The sequence below is a fragment of the Lathyrus oleraceus genome, chromosome 7, assembly GCF_024323335.1.
Source record: "Lathyrus oleraceus cultivar Zhongwan6 chromosome 7, CAAS_Psat_ZW6_1.0, whole genome shotgun sequence".
Lineage (NCBI taxonomy): Eukaryota > Viridiplantae > Streptophyta > Magnoliopsida > Fabales > Fabaceae > Lathyrus > Lathyrus oleraceus.
Genome location: NC_066585.1, coordinates 47,224,727 through 47,241,661, shown reverse-complemented (window position 1 = coordinate 47,241,661; position 16,935 = coordinate 47,224,727). Strand labels below are relative to the sequence as shown.

General features: G+C 36.6%; 1 long non-coding RNA gene across 1 annotated transcript; it reads left to right on the top strand.

Moving 5' to 3' along the window:
* Positions 1 to 9,428: 9,428 nt before the first annotated feature.
* Positions 9,429 to 10,517, top strand: LOC127102395 (uncharacterized). Its single transcript, XR_007794709.1, has 2 exons — positions 9,429 to 9,876; positions 10,149 to 10,517. It is a non-coding gene; the product is annotated as an uncharacterized LOC127102395 (long non-coding RNA).
* Positions 10,518 to 16,935: the final 6,418 nt, after the last annotated feature.

Sequence of the window (16,935 nt, the reverse complement as noted above, 5' to 3'; positions counted from 1 at the left end):
GTTGGTTAACTATGGTCAGTCGACCACCCGGTGCGTTTGCACCTCCATAGTCACCTAGGAGTCTTTCTGGAGGTGGAGGATATGGAATTGGAGGAACTTCAGCCATTGGTTCCTTGACTTCTGGTTGATCCAAGGTACTTTCTTCTGTAGAATCCACTCTTTGTTCTCTGCGTCTTCTGTGAAGGGTTCTCTCGATCTCTGCGTCAAAAAGAATTTCAGATGAGGGTTTTCCTCGCATACACTGGTTAGTAAAATATAAATGACAGCAAAATAATTTTATTGCAGAGCAACAAAATTTTAATTGAAATAAAATTAAACTCTATATTTTTGGCAGTCCCCGGCAACGGCGCCAAAAACTTGATCGGGAAAATAGCAAGTGTACTATTTTTCCTTTTATAGTAATAATGGGGAAATTCCCCGAATGTCGATCTCAAGGACTGCACGATAGTATTGAGTTTAAATTATCATTCAATTAAACAAAAAGTATTAATTTGGTTTTTTGAGTGTAAAAAGAAAATAATAAAGAAATATGAAAATAAGGGTTTATAGAGAAAAAGGAACAATGCCAGGAAAGGTGTATGATTTATCCCTGTAATAACTCTGAGTTACTATTGCATCAACAAATATCAATTACTACTAGTTCTCAAGGGTATCTTCTCCCAAGTCCTTGGTGAGAAAACCTTTAATCAATCTACCCTAATTCCTATGTCCATAGCCAATCAGAGTGAAGTTAAGTTGTATAATATCAAGAATGCTCTGGTTCATACAGGGTATCCCTAGTCCTAGGTGATATCTACTGCAGAGTAACCTGATGAAAACCTTATCACTGGCGGTCCAGCCCAAGTGATAATCATAGATCAATCTCAATTGGTCAGAAAGAGAAAGCAATAAACACATCAAAAGGTTACCGTAAATAAAATATTATAAATGCAAATGTAAACTCAAATTCATTACACTTCTAAATCAGGGACACCCCCTAGCATTAAGGGGTTTAGCTACTCATATTGTTTAAAACAAATTCAAGATAAAAATTACACATTACAAGTAATTGGATGACTTTGATCTTCAACCGCTCCCGCTCATGAATCTCTTCAGCTCTCCAAATTCCTTGATCTCTGTAATACTTGATTGCTTCATAATACTGTGTTTTTCCGTATTCCAAGATGATTTTTCCTTTGGTAGAAGACCTCTTTTTATAGTAAATGTTTCCAGCAGTAGTTGGACAGGTCCAAAGATGTCTCCACAAAGCCCGAAGAATGAAAAGCCCGAGAAAATTGGAAATATTGGGCTTGGGCTGACACGGCCCGTGTTAGCTGACACGGGTGGCCATGTCAGCCTACTGCTTCTCCTGACACGCCCATGGCACACCTAACACGGCTGGGATTTCTGCCTGACACGGCCCGTGTCAACTGACACGGATGGCCGTGTCAGGCTACTATTTTTCTTCTTCTGTTTCCCTTGCCCTGACACGGCCCATGTCAGGTGACACGGGTGGCCGTGTCAGGCCTTCTGTACCGGGATTTTTTGCTCTTTTGTATACCGGACTCTCGCACTATCGTGTTCTGAGTTCTCCGGTTCTTCTACCTGGATCTGTCTGACAAAAACACAGTTATCCCACGCATAAAATCAAGATAAACAAAGTAAAACATAATAAAGATTAAAAATGCCTAAATAACATAACGGAAGTAAAACTACTCGAATTGTACCTTAAATTCTTGCACAGTGTATCAAATGTCTCTGTTTTGCGTCGGATCAGTAATGAAAACTTACTATAAATGGTGAATGATCAATCTTCTTGGCACTTTATGGATACATGTAAGGCGCGGTTGTGATTCTTCCCTTCCTTGGGTAGCTCTTCACTGCTGAAACTTAGAGTGTTGCGGGCTGTAATATTAGAGACCACCCCATCAAATTGGCCAACCGTTATATCTTGGGTAACATGAGCTTGAGCAAGCACTTTCAGTAGAGTCTCCCTATGAGCTTGGGAGTTCATAAGTAAGGACGAGATAGGTATTTTTGACGGTGTTTGATGTAACTGATCGACTATCTTGTAGTCGTTTTTCTTTATCATTTTTAGAAATTCAATCGCTTCATCTGATTGCACTGTCGGTTGTATCCCTCCATACTCTGGGGTAGGATTTGCAGTTGTAGCTTCCCTTGTTGGTTCTTGAGGGATCATATTAACATCGGGAGTATAAATCCGACCGCTGTGGGTCATTCTGCTCGTCCCTGCGATGTTAGTGATATTGGTGTCAACATTCTCCAAGCTTTTCTCACCTTCAACATCTTTGGGTTCTTCATCTACCACAGTTATGTCATATTTCTAAGGTACCGCTTTGGTGCTTTCAAAGGGAAAGGGGGTAGGCATACAAACTACCACGTGTGATGGATGAACAACATCTTTTCTTTGATAAGTTATCTTAACAGGTTCTGGTAGATTGAAAAAGGGTTCAATAACTGAAATTTCCTCGTTTGTTGTAGGACCACAAACTTGTAAAACACCTTGATCCATCAAGTTTTGAATATCAGTTCGTACCACTTTACATCCCCTTGGATAAACGACACATTCTTCACAGTTGTCGTGACATGTATCAATCAAACTAGCTCCCACCAATCTTGCACGGAGTGCTAGCAACAGAGTTTTAACATCTTCAACATTTTTGATTATACAAACATTAGAAACATCCTCAATGGCATTAACATCACCATGCGCCGGCAGAGGGTTACTTTTTACGTTGGGTCCAACATCTCGGAATGAAAGGATCTTCTTCTCAACCAGCTCTCGCACAATATGCTTCAAAGCATAACATCCCTCTAAATCATGCCCAGGGGCACCCTCATGGAAAAGACAATGGGCATCTTGATTGTACCATGGATGTAAAGGATTTGGTGGAGGACCCAAACGTCTGGGAGTCACCAACCCTTTTTGCAGTAACGATGGGTATAACTCAGTGTACGTTATAGGGATTGAAGCGAAAGGAGGTCTACCTCTTTGTACCCTATTTTGATTTGAAAATTTTTGTGGATGTGGAGCCTGTGCCCTCGCCTTTGATAAGCGGGTGGCATGGGTGCTTGCTGGTATACTGGTGCTTGTTGAATAGGTTGATAGACAGGAGCTTGTGATTGGTTGAAATTTGGTATGACTGTTGCCACATACGGTTGTTAAATATACTGCACTGGATAAGTTGGTTGTTGCTGAGCAAATTGATGTTGCTTCTTCCATGAATGACTCCTTCTTTGATTGGTTAACACTGCGTTTGTTTCACCCTCTTTCTTTCTTTGAAAACTTCCGGGAAACTTTTTGACATTATTACCAGATGTTTCAGAGGTGGTTATCATTTTTCCATTCTTCAATCCAAGCTCGACCTTTATGCCCACGGAAACCAAGTTAGAGAAGCTTGTCGATACACTACTCACCATCCTTTCATAGAACATAGGCTTTACCGTATCCATGAACCAATCTGCTAACTCCTTCTTAACAAGGGGTGGTTCGACTTGTGAGGCCACTTCCCTCCATCGTTGTGCATATTCCTTAAAAGACTCGTTATCTTTCTGGGACATGTTGAGCAATTGCCTCCTATCTGGGGCCATATCCATGTTATACTTATAATGTTGGATGAAAGCATCAGATAAGTCTTGGAAACAGCGAATTCTACTTTGATCAAGGCTTAAGTACCACTTAGAGGGAGCACCCCTCAAGTTGTCTTGGAAGCAATGTATCATAAGTTTATCGTCCTCTACGTGCGCAGCCATTTTTCAATAGTACATAATAAGGTGAATTTTAGGACATGAGTGGCCCTTGTACCTATCGAAATCTGGGGTCTTGAATTTCGCGGGAATCACAAGACCTGACACTAAGCACATCTCCCTAGCAGCAACACCAAAGACTTGGTCACCTTCCATAGCCCTTAACCTTTTCTCAAGAATCTAGAAATTCTCTTTCATTCCTCTTATGTCTTCATGCGTTTCATCATCTTCGTCCGAAAAATCCGGAGCATGTTGTTGATCTTCAAAATAAGGTTGCACGTGTGCATGGACAATGGGTGGTGCGAACGTGTGGTCCACTGGATGAGTTTCATTGATAGTTGGTAGAGGAGTCGTCTTCTGAGTGGATTGTACAAAACCAGGGGCGCCTTCAACTGGAGTTGTGAAGCCGGGAGGTAAACCATAGACTGGACAAGTGGTCGGCACTGTCCTTGCAGGTTGGGGTTCAATCGTAGGGTCGGTGATTTCTGAAACGACCGTCGTTTGGGTGTCCAACTTAGCCTTAATGACTTGTAGTATCTCCATGACTTGACCCATGTTTCCTCGTAGGTCTTCAAGTTCTGAGCTTACTCTCTCCAATTCTTGTTCTTGATCTGCCATTCTTTGACGAGCGTTGGCTCTGGTGTTGTAGTGGTGTTAAGGACTCAATGTGGAACTGAAGAAGACACAAAAATGAGTTTTTTGTTTGAAGAATGACATGAGTGTATGTTATGGGTGCATTTTGTGCAAAGCTCTTAGTTATCTTTATTATTCATTCCAGCAATGTTAGAATATATTAAATAAGAATAACACATAATAATTAAGGCCCAAAATGACAACTTCCATTAATTAAAATCAAATTCGAATACAAAAGGATTTAACTTCTAGTACAAATGATTCAAATACAAAAGATTTAAACACCAACAACTCAAATTCAAGTACAAGTAAACTTAAGCTTTTTCTCAGCTCTTATGATCGTAGCAATATCTGTGGCGAGCTCCTTCATCATTTTCTTGCAAAACTTGACGAAATTGAAAACATGAGGAGGCGTGTTTTCTGGACACATACACCAATCCGCTTCCTGGAGTTTTTCTAGGAGTTCCAACATGTTGAGGTTAACAAATCTAGCTAAGTTGCGGAACTTGCCATTCCATTCAACATAGAGATCTTGGAGTTTCTTGATGACCTATTGATCTTCATCTAAGGTTGCTCTAGCCTTCTATATAACCTTTTCCAATACACACAATCATTCTTTAGGAGCAAGTAGGCTGCATCACCTTCTTGGCTCTCCAAAACTGCAGACCTCCTATTAGCTTCTTCCAACTGGTACTTGAGATGGTGACAGTTTCTTTCAGCTTCTTCCCCTTACATTCATCCTTCAAATTTTGATTTTCCAAGATAGCTCGGTTCATCTGAATCTGTAATTCAGTATTCTCCAATTCGAGCTCCTTAACCTTAGTAGTGAGTTTCTCCATGTCCTTAGGGAGTATAGGCTTGGGCTCAGGAGTTTTGGGAAAAGTTGAAGCATTAAAGATAAATTGCAAATGGATTTCCCCAACTCTTTCTTTCACCCATCGAGTGTAAGGTTCTTTGATGAGAAGGTTTCTTTTTCCAAACTCTTTACCCTTCCTAACAACCTTTAACCAAGCCTTTCGGATCGCTCTTACATCAGGATTACTTGCTTGGATGTCAAATAGCACAAATGGTTGTAAGTCCTTTACGTCAAGAGGACCATCCATGGAGTAGCCGTGTTGCATTCGAGATAACATAGGGTTATAATTGATGCAACCCTTAGTACCTAACAACGGTACATTAGGAAATTCCCCATAGCTGACAATAATGTCTGGGGTTTCCCACTCTCGGATATATCATCGGATGGAACTTATAGTGACAGAAGCTAGTCTTTGAGGAGATTTAAGTTCCTTTGCCACAAAAGGGCCTTTCTCGGGCATATGTTACATGAACTAAGTATAAAGCAAAGGAGCACAGAACAACAAAGTTCCACCCTCTTTTCATGTCGAGCGTGAAGGGCATGGTAAATGTCAGCTAAGAGAAATGATACAGGATTGCTAGAGAGAAAGACTTCTATGGCTACCTGATCCACAAATTTTTCAATGTTTGGGAAGAGCACAATCCCATGGATCAATAAAGACAACATAACATAGAATGCGTTCTAATTTCCTTTTTTCTTGAACTTCAGAGCTAAATCTTCCAAGAACATCATGGCAAAACCTTCGAAACCCCCTTTCTCAACCCAATTGTCTAGAACAGTCGGGACATTGATACTTAGGGCTAAAGCTATCTTCTTTGGGCCCGCTTCCTCTTCGAGCTTTGGAAATGGATTGAAATCTTTCAATTTGAGACCCACAATTCTCTCAACTTCTTCCAAAGTAGGAGCTAGTTGGAAATCAGCGAATGTGAAACAGCGTAGAGGTGGATCATAATATTGTGCCAAAGAGCTGATAATCCCATAGTCAACTTTCTTAGTCAGAAGGCTCAAAATTTTCCCATAGTCTTTTCCGAAATCATCACGCTTACTGAGAGTCAAATCAGAGATCAAACCCTTCAGACTGTCAAGCTTAGGTTCCTTGTACTTAAGTGTGAAAGTGTTTCTCCTTGGCGTTGTCATTTTCAAGTTCTCAATTCCTGAAACAAATAAGAGACAACTAAGAGTTTGCTTTTTTTGATGTTGATGCAATGTATGTGGATGAATGTGATGCATTTTTTTATATAAGTTCAATAGGCTTAAGGCATAGATCAGTTTGATTGCTTCATATAGAAAATGGTTCTCACCAGGTATGATCTAAGGTTTCAAAAAAGGTTCCTAGAGTCATGGATCCATTAGACTGTTTGCTACCTGCGGCAACTTACTTGCCGGGCATCAACTTCATCTAAAGAATCTACTCTAAGTGAGGTTCTCGCATTGATCCAACGAGAAATTCAACTCGCAGACCCATGCTACGCAACCATCTTTCCTAGTTGGACAAAGGATTAAGGTTCTACAAATGGTTCTCAGAGTCATGGATCCTAAAGAAAATATCAAAGCTTACGGCAACTTACTTGCCGAGCGACAATATCCTCTCAAGAATCTACTCTAAGTAAGATTCTCGCACTGACCCAACGAGAAATTCATCTCACGGACCTGCACTACTCAACCTCGTCCTATCTTATGTTTTTACTCGAGACTCGGGTAAAAAGTCTTTCCCTCAAGGTTTGCAATCAGAGTATCCAAGTACCAAAGCATAGTGGAACCAATACAACAGATTTATATCAATATGACAATAAAGATAGCAAAAGCAAGAAAGAAAATCCACACAAGTAAACAAACAAAGGCACACAAACGACCTAACTAGGCTTGACTCACTTAGGGAGTGTCCCCAGCAGAGTCGCCATCTGTCGCACCTCGAAAAAAATGAGAACACGACTTAGCGAAGCGCAATCGCACGCTCGCATGATGGACTAAACAGAGTCGCCACCGAACTTTATTTATTCCTAAAAAGGAAAGGGGAAATATCGATAAAACCCAAGAAAGAACGACAATGATTATGGTCGTTGCAACCAATATCAGGGTTCGGGAGCCGATTACGCAAGGGGAAGGTATTAGCACCCCTTACGTCCGTTATACTCAACGGGAACCATTAGGTTAATTGTGTGCGTTATTGTTAGCTTAGAAATGTTAGGCTTCTCGAGTTATTAGGTGGGAAAGAAAGAAAGGGTGAGAGGAGAATATTTTTGGATTTTTAACGAAGGACTAAACCTAAGTTTTTTTATTAGTGGGCCTGACAAGATTTCACAATCTTGCTCCTACGTATCTCAATAGAGAACTCAAGGCTTACGTAGTTCTGGGTAGAAAACGTTTATTTGTTGGTCGATTTTAGCGAAAGCTATATTGTATTAATCAACGAAAACATTGTTTTACCCAAAACAGACGAGGAGCGGATGTGTATCACACATCGAATGGATTTACAAATCAACATTCGGAAAAACGTCACTTATCTCAACTCAACAATTGTGGCCGAAACATTGCTTTACATCACCTTAAAACAAGATGTCTTTCGTTTTGAAAAGGTTTTTCTGATCAATCGCACGACGGCGAAGAAAAGAGTTTGATTGGTTGGATGTATTTTTGGGCTTGAAAGACGAGTATTTATGACTTGTAAGCTCTTACAACTCGTGTCTAATACTCGGGACTACGTCTGGACCTTTCACCCAGGTAATCTTTTTCTTTCAATTTTATTGAGAAAATACGTTTGGATATTTACAAATATTTTAAAGAGAAGACGAATACATAGGGCTTACAAGCTCTTACAACTTGGGCCTAATATTCGGGATTACGACTGGATATTCCATCTAGAGTAATCTTTTTCTTCAGATTTTATTGAGAAAAATACGTTTGAATATTTACAAATATTTTGAAGAGAAGACGAGCACTTATGGCTTACAAGCTCTTACAACTTGTGCTTAGCATTCGGGATTACGACTAGATATTCCATCCAATGTATCTTTTTCTTCCAACTTGCTTATGAAAATGGTTTGAATATTTACAAGTGTTTTGAAGAGAAGACGAATACTTATGGCTTGCAAGCTCTTACAACTTGGGCCTAATATTCGGGATTACGACTGAATATTCCATCCAGGTAATCTTTTTCTTCAGGTTTTAATGAGAAGAAGGTTTGAATAGAAAATGATTAATGTGAAGGTTTGAGATTAAAGTGATCGAAGTAGGGAAGTTGAAATCAAAGGAAGTTGAATGGATACCCTCACCAGGACTTGATATAAGAGGACCCCAAAATAAGTCGAGCATAAATAAATAAATAAATAAGCTCTTTTTTTTGCACTTAAAAAAATGAAAATGAAAATGAAATAAGATCCACAAGTGTTTTAAAATAATTTGAATTAAATAGAGCGTACAAAATGGTTAAGATAATCAAGAAGTTATGAAGAATGGAATAAAATGACAATTATAAAGTAAAACAAATGAATTTAAAAAAGTGCAAATGCCAAAGATTGAACTTGGGCCTAATATTCGGGATTACGACTGAATATTCCATCCAGGTAATCTTTTTCTTCAGGTTTTAATGAGAAGAAGGTTTGAATAGAAAATGATTAATGTGAAGGTTTGAGATTAAAGTGATCGAAGTAGGGAAGTTGAAATCAAAGGAAGTTGAATGGATACCCTCACCAGGACTTGATATAAGAGGACCCCAAAATAAGTCGAGCATAAATAAATAAATAAATAAATAAATAAGCTCTTTTTTTTGCACTTAAAAAAATGAAAATGAAAATGAAATAAGATCCACAAGTGTTTTAAAATAATTTGAATTAAATAGAGCGTACAAAATGGTTAAGATAATCAAGAAGTTATGAAGAATGGAATAAAATGACAATTATAAAGTAAAACAAATGAATTTAAAAAAGTGCAAATGCCAAAGATTGAACCTATGACCTAGTGGGAAATAGAAGATGTTTCAACCACCAGGTCATGAACGATCAACTAGAAATTAAACATATCCACTAATACAAGATATAAATATTATTCTTTTTTTTTTTAAAATAAAATAAATAAGAAAACAATTGGGCCATTTGTTATGATAGTGGAGCGCTGGGATTGGGTCGGACCCAACCCGGTGTTCTTGTTATTAACAACCCAAATGTGAAACCCTAAACCTAACAAACACGGCCACTTCACAGTAATTAGGAGAAAAAATGCCAAAAATGAAAATTTATTTCTCCCTACAAAAATCGGCCATGAACAAACCCAATACTCTCTGTCTGCTCACACACAATCTCAATCTTCTTCCCTTCTCACTTCCGATTCAACCAAAGTAAAACTCCACTCACGAATCCGGATAACTCTCACGTTTCCGGCTATACCACTCATGAATCCGGCCAAACCTCTCACAACCCTAGCCATGGCGCTCACAAATCCGGCCATGGGCTCGCGAATCCGGCCACGGCGCGATCGTCACTTATGAATCCGGCGATGACTCTCTCCTTACCACACAAATGCGCGGCCGATGTAAACAAGAAGGACATGACAAAATGAAACAGAGGTACGATTTCGAAATAGACCATATCACAATGGAAGGGGATCAAAAGCGGAAACGAAGGAACATACCTTCGACGGTAACCGTAAGTCACTTCTCTCCTCCTAGCTTGATCTCTGAAAATCCACTTTTAGTAACAATGTGATACTTTATTTTTGTTGATGGTTTTTGTGGTATCAATGTTAATTTTTCAAAGGTGTAGTTATTTTGTTGGTGGTTTTGCTGAGATTTTTTCTGGTTTTGTTGGATTATAATGAATGGATGATTTCGAATTAACTGAATGGATTGTTGAGAATAATTTTTTTTCAGCCCCCTAATTTCCAAAAATAAGATCCTTTTTATACTGTGATTTTCTAGGGTTTGCACAGAGGTAAGGATTGGTCCTTGCTGTCAAATTTATGCAATTGGTATTGGGTTACAAAATTCTTTCTAGGAGGACAAGCACTGCCTTAACATTTTAGTGAAAATTCATGCAAATTCATGCTTTGTCATGGTTTTTGTGTTGCCTTTGTATTCTTTCCCAATTTATGTTAACCTGATTTTATTTTTCTATTGCAATAGGACAAAAATTATGCTTCAAGTCACTTGTCCAAGTTGATACTAAGGTTCATGAGTAGAAAAAAATGTACCTTATTATAATGTAAAAACTTATTTCTATATCTTCTGAATTTTTCTATATTTGCGACGTAGAAGACAAATTATAATCTAAAAACATATTTTTCTGAATTTTTTCTATATTTGTGATATATTTGTGATGTAGAAGACAAATTATAATGTAAAAACTTGTTTTCTGAATTTTTCTATATTTGTGACGCAGAAGACAAATTATAATGTAAAAAATTATTTTTATATTTTCTGAATTTTTCTATATTTGTGATGTAGAAGACAAATTATAATGTAAAAACTTATTTTTATATTTTCTGAATTTTTTTATGTTTGTGATGTAGAAGACAAATTATAATGTAAAAACTTATTTTCTGAATTTTTCTATGTTTGTGATGTAGAAGACAAAGTGAAATTAAATGTAACTATTTTTTTGAATTTTAAGATAGAGCAATGATATTTATTTTTTTTGTAAAATGTGACCAAATATTTTACCATTATTATGAATATGAATGCTTATGAATGAAGATCCTATTTTTTTTATGTCAATTGGTAAATAGAAAAAATTCTAATGAAAAATTAAATAAACGTCATTAAAATGAAATTAAAAAATGGAATAATTTATGAATATGAATCTTTATGAATAAAGATATGTTTTTTATGTGAATTGTAAATAGAAAAAAATTCTAATGAAAATTAAATAAATGTCATTGAAATAAAATATAAAAAAATTGGAATAATTTATGAATATGAATGTTTATGAATAAAGATCATGTTTTTTTATGTGAATTGGTAAATAGAAAAAAAATTATAATGAAAATTAAATAAATGTCATTGAAATGAAATTTTAAAAAATAGAATAATTTATGAATATGAATGCTTACGAATAAAGATCATGATTTTTTTTATGTGAATTGGTAAATAGAAAAAATTCTAATGAAAATTAAATAAATGCCATTGAAATAAAATTATTAAAAGGAAGGAATAATTTATGAATATGAATGCTTAAGAATAAAGATCATGTTTTTTTATGTGAATTGGTAAAATAGAAAAAAATTCTAATGAAAATTAAATAATTGTCATTGAAATGAAATTAAAAAAAATGGAATAATTTATGAATATGAATGCTTAAGAATAAAGATAATATTTTTTATGTAAATTGGTAAAATAGAAAAAAATTCTAATGAAAATTAAATAAATGCCATTGAAATGAAATTTTAAAAAATGGAATGATTTATGTCAATGAAGGGATGCAAATTGATAAATACAAATGCTTAAAATGTAAATGAATGCCTTTAGACGGGACAAAATTTAAGGTATGACAATATGTCATACACAACTTAATATTGCATTCTCATACCCATTCACATGTTGATATTTAAGTTTTGCATATTTTCATCATATCACTTTCATTTGTATTGAAGCAGTTTGTACTATTCCAAGTTGAAGGATAAGAGAGATCTCCATCCTGACAATTGATACAAGCAAATATGTTTGAGTCTTATCAAGTAAGTAAGAGTCTTGTCCAGTAATAAGATTTTCTCAAGACATAATTAAAGTATTTGTTTGATTTATAATCCAATTTTTGATATAATAAGATGATTCACTCATATCATTCTTTTATCAAGTCAAATTCATTTCTTTTATTAAGTCAAATTCAAAAGACATGTAGCTGTTTTTGTAGGGGTAAGAAATAATATTCTCATTAATTTTTTTATTAAAATTCTCATCTATAAATATTCACTAAATTAAAGACATGATATTAACTAGATTAAGATTCGCGCAATGTGTGGGATTGAGATGAATTATTTAAGTAATATTAGATCAGATAGATATTGGTTTTGTCTAATATATAATTTTTTTTAATTAAAACAGTAAGATGAAGAGAGTATTAAAAAAAATATAATTTTAAGTGAAAAAATATTTTAGAATTATGAAAATATAAGATAAGATATCAAAATTAAAATGAAAAATATGAAATAAGTGTATAAAATTTAAATAGTTTTTTATTTCTTCATTTTTCACTTATCCAACATCTTTAAGAATGTCTATTCATCATTATATATATTAAATATATTCCACACTCAATTTTGCAAAATTTTGGTAGTTTGAGAGTGAAATGAGCATGATTGTTGAATATGTTTTTATGAGTTGAATGATCAATTAGGTATTGAAATAAATTCAAGAAGACTCTTGTGTGTTTGTCTTTCATTATTCCATTAATTTTCAATGTATACCATTGATTTAATTTAATTTAATTGTTTTTTTATTAATTTTTTATTAATTTACTAATATATTAGAAGACATTTATATGTAAATTGAATGAGAAATTATTGTTTAATTTTATATTCAAGGTTTAATTTTTAAGATATATATTTTTAAAAAAATATGAAACATTTTTTTGTCTATTTGAAGAATTTTTTACAAAAATAACCCAAATTTTCAAGGAAACTCCCAAAATATCCCTGGTTTCAAAAAAATTCTCAAACCATCCCACTTTTAGGAGGAGGCGCCAATTCAATTGGCGACTCCTCTTAAAAATTGAATGGAGGCGCCAATTGGATTGGCTAGGGCATGTGCCATAGCCAATCCAATTGGCGCCCATGTGTATTACCTGAGAGGAGGTGCCAATTGGATTGACACCTCAGTGTAAAATATAATTTTTTTGCTAAATAGTCTACGTGATACATAATTTTGAAATAGGACCAATTGATATTAATAAAATTTTCCGTTTACACAAAAAATCCTAATGGTGATGACCGGGATCACCTAACCAACCTCCGGTCTCACATCCCCTAGCTACCCTAACCCGTGGCCCTAACCCACGTTGATGGTTCACTACTAGTGTGTGACCGTCTGAGAGGCCAGGAGCGTCACTACCAACTACAGGAGATTGTCTGTTGAGGTAGTCAGACAAGTCGGTATAGTCTTCAGTATGCATCGAGGGTGTACCACCGTAGGTGAGTTCATGGCCCATGCTAGAGTAGTTGGGTTATGTTTGACTCATTGGTGGGCGACCAGGACGGTTGAAGGGAGACATGGGTGTGAATGATGCATCGAGGAAAGGTTGGAAAGATTGTTGGAGTGTTTGGTAGAAATAGGATTGTTGGAGGTTTTGGTTTTTTGAGGTTTGGGCTTCTTGGCTATGGTAGGAGGATGGGCGGTTGGTGTTGAATGATCATTGGGTGTTCTGGCTAAGGCTGCTTTAGTAGGGTGATGTGTTGGGTGCGAAGCGACGTTGGGTCTCAGGTTGATGGTCAATTTGTTGTTGGTGGTATGGAGTATGCTCTTGGTATTAGGGTTGGGTGTATGACATGTTTTGGTTGTATGTTTATGTGTTGGTGGAATGAAAAGCTTGATAGACAGGGGGTTGTGTGTACCCGGTCTGACAATGTTGTTAGGGGTTAGATGTTGAGGTGTATGGTGTGTAAGTTTATTGGCGTGGGTCGTACAGGTACATATCCTCAGCGATGAATTGGAAACCAACCGATTTGTACCAAGTCATATAGGTACGACTTTGTTTTTCTTCATTTGGCATAACTGCGTCAATTAAGACATGGTCATGGTGGTCCTTCCATTTGCAACACTCCGATCTTGCGAAGCTTTGCCATGGATTGAAGTTCCATTGGTCGTTAACTTTGCGCATATGTCATTCTCCTAGGCTTGCTGGGGGATCTGGGATGATTTGGGGCATAACGAACTGCAACTTCACACGATCATTGTTGTGTATCTCCATAGTTGTGAATCGTATTATTAGTGTGCATGCAGTCCATACGGCCGCGTCTTTAGCGTTAACTCATGGTCATGATCCAAATTAAGGTATGGGCGCCAAATGAACTGAAATGTGAAAGAAAATAGGATTATAATCTTGGTAGAAGAAGTTAATAAATTATAACGAAATAATGAGGTTATTATCCTTATGCCTGCCGGTCAAAGGTGATCCAACAGATTGCGATACTGAGTAATACAGTGTCTAGGACATCTGTTATAACTCATACCACGTGTAGACTATCTGCACAAAAAAGGTAAAAATATTAGTTAGAGATAATAATCTTTAAAGAAGTAAGTAAATATATATCAATTTAAACAACTTACTTTTTTGCATACGGGAATGTGAAAGGGTTGTTGTTGATGGGTGCTAGGGACGGTAGTCTTGACCAACCCCATGCTTGAAGCAAAATAGCACATCCAGAAAATATAGATATGTCTTTGTGTGAGTTTTTGCACAAAGAGCTATAGAGATAGGCAAGACAAGCAGATCCCCAACTGTAACTTCCTATTCTATTTACATGTCTAAGTAAAGGTAAATATATAATATGCATACTAGAACCACTAACTTCGGGAAATAAAAAAGAACCAATTAAAAGCATAATGTAACACCTAATTTTTATTATTCGAGCATCTTCGGTAGAATGCTCATCTAAGTATAAACAATTATAGTATGACTTAAGGCGTGAAAGGAGTATGCCTTGACCTCTTGAGTTATCATCTAACAAATCAGTCTCCAAGAGGTCCATGAAAATTGAATTTGCATAGTTGGTTTTACCATTTACAATCTTACCTTCAATGGGCAGTTCCAAAAGCATGTAGACGTCTTCTAACGTCATGGTACACTCACCAGTTGGGAACCAGAATATGTGTGTCTCGGGACACCATCTTTCGCATAAAGCAAGAATGAATTTGTTATCTACCGACCAAGATAAAATCTTTCTTATATGACCAATACTGACGAGTTCAACATAAGGTTGAATCATCGGGTCCATGGACATATTCGTGGACCCGAGTCCGAAACCTTGAAACATCCTATAAAAGAAAGAACAAAAAACTTTACTACGTTGGTATGTTATTAAAAGGGTGTCTATTAAAACAAATAACAAAACAATAAAACGCTTACATAAGTTGCTATGTTTGCAACCGTTCCTCTGTGCAATTCGCCCATTGTGAGGATAGACATTTTGTCGGGGATGAAAGTGGTTGGTGCAGATGAAACTACAAGAAGTTGTTGCAGATGAAATTGTAGAAGAAGTAGTGAGTGATGGTGTGGAAGAAGTGTTGATGGTGTAGATGTATTTATAGGAAAATGAATTGGAGCATGAAAAGTTGTGTTTGCATGTGGTCTCCAATTGAATTGGCGCCCATGTGCATTTTGTGCATGGTGTCGCCATTCAAATTAGCGTTTCCATAGGGACATGCATGACACACCTAGGTCTGATTGCTTGGTTTCGAGGTCTGCATGCATGCAAGACAAGGTGTCACCAAATGGATTGGCTCCCATGTGCAAGGAATGAAAGGAGGCGCCAATTCATTTGGAGTGTGTGTTTGCATGTGTGACACGTGGCTGTCCTCTCTCTTGCATGCTGGACATGTCACTTCTGAGTAGCTTGCATGGTTGACACATCATTTTGGACTAGCTTGAATGGTCGACACATCCTTTCGAACTAGCTTGCATATGAGACACATCACTCACCTATTTAAGTGTCTTACTATCAACATCCAAGACTCAACCCACATTCATCTGCAGCAAGAAAATAGTTTTCATCTGCACAATGTCACCTTCACCAAAATACAGTGTCAACATTCACTGCAACGGTGAAACATACGAGTCTGAGTTATACAGTTTTTGTTTTTGAAACACCGATACCATTCGACTTACGATCAAGAGAAATGTAACCTTCTTGCATTTGAAAAAAAGAATACAATCCTGTATAGGATCGGGTATTGTGTCAAAGATCACATATCAAAATCCAATATTTTTTTAGAACGGTCAATGCAAGTTTTTCCCGCTTAAGGTACGGGATGATGAAGATGTTGAATACATGTTTGTTAGTCATGAACATTCAGACTGCAATTGTATTGAGTTGTATATTACTCTTCAACCATGTATATCATCTCAACAGTCTCAAATAACCAGTCAGGATGAATTTGGTGAATTTGATCCACAATGGTCAGATGACGTCAACCCAGAAGCAGAAGCAGAAGTGAACGTCGTTAATAAAGAAGAAGAGGAGACCGAGATACAGGTTGATCACATGCTGAATAACGACATTGGAGATGATGATCAACCACCGCCAATACCTCTTAGTGATGTCTACAATCTGCCTCAACATATGACAAACATGGATCTGCATGACGATGAAACATCCAACAGTGTTTTCTATAACCCGTACCCACGATCAAAAGGCGAATTAAAGGTGGGAGACATGTTTCGTACCAAAGAAGAATGTGTGCGAGCTATCAAAAAATTCCACATGAACAACTCTGCTGATTTTACAGTGAAACGCACTAATTCGAGAAGGTATGTCATTGAATGTCGTAACATCCTTTTTAAGTTTCGGTTGGCTGCTTCTTACAAAAAGAAAAACGACTCTTGGGAGATAGCTTCAATAGACCCACCTCACAGTTGCATTGCAACTAACGTTGAACAAGATCACTGTCAATTAAGCGCTGCATTGATATGTCAAGACATTCTATCGTTGGTTAATAAAGACCCATCAGTGAAGGTGAGTATAATTATATCCCATATCAAAATAATATATAATTA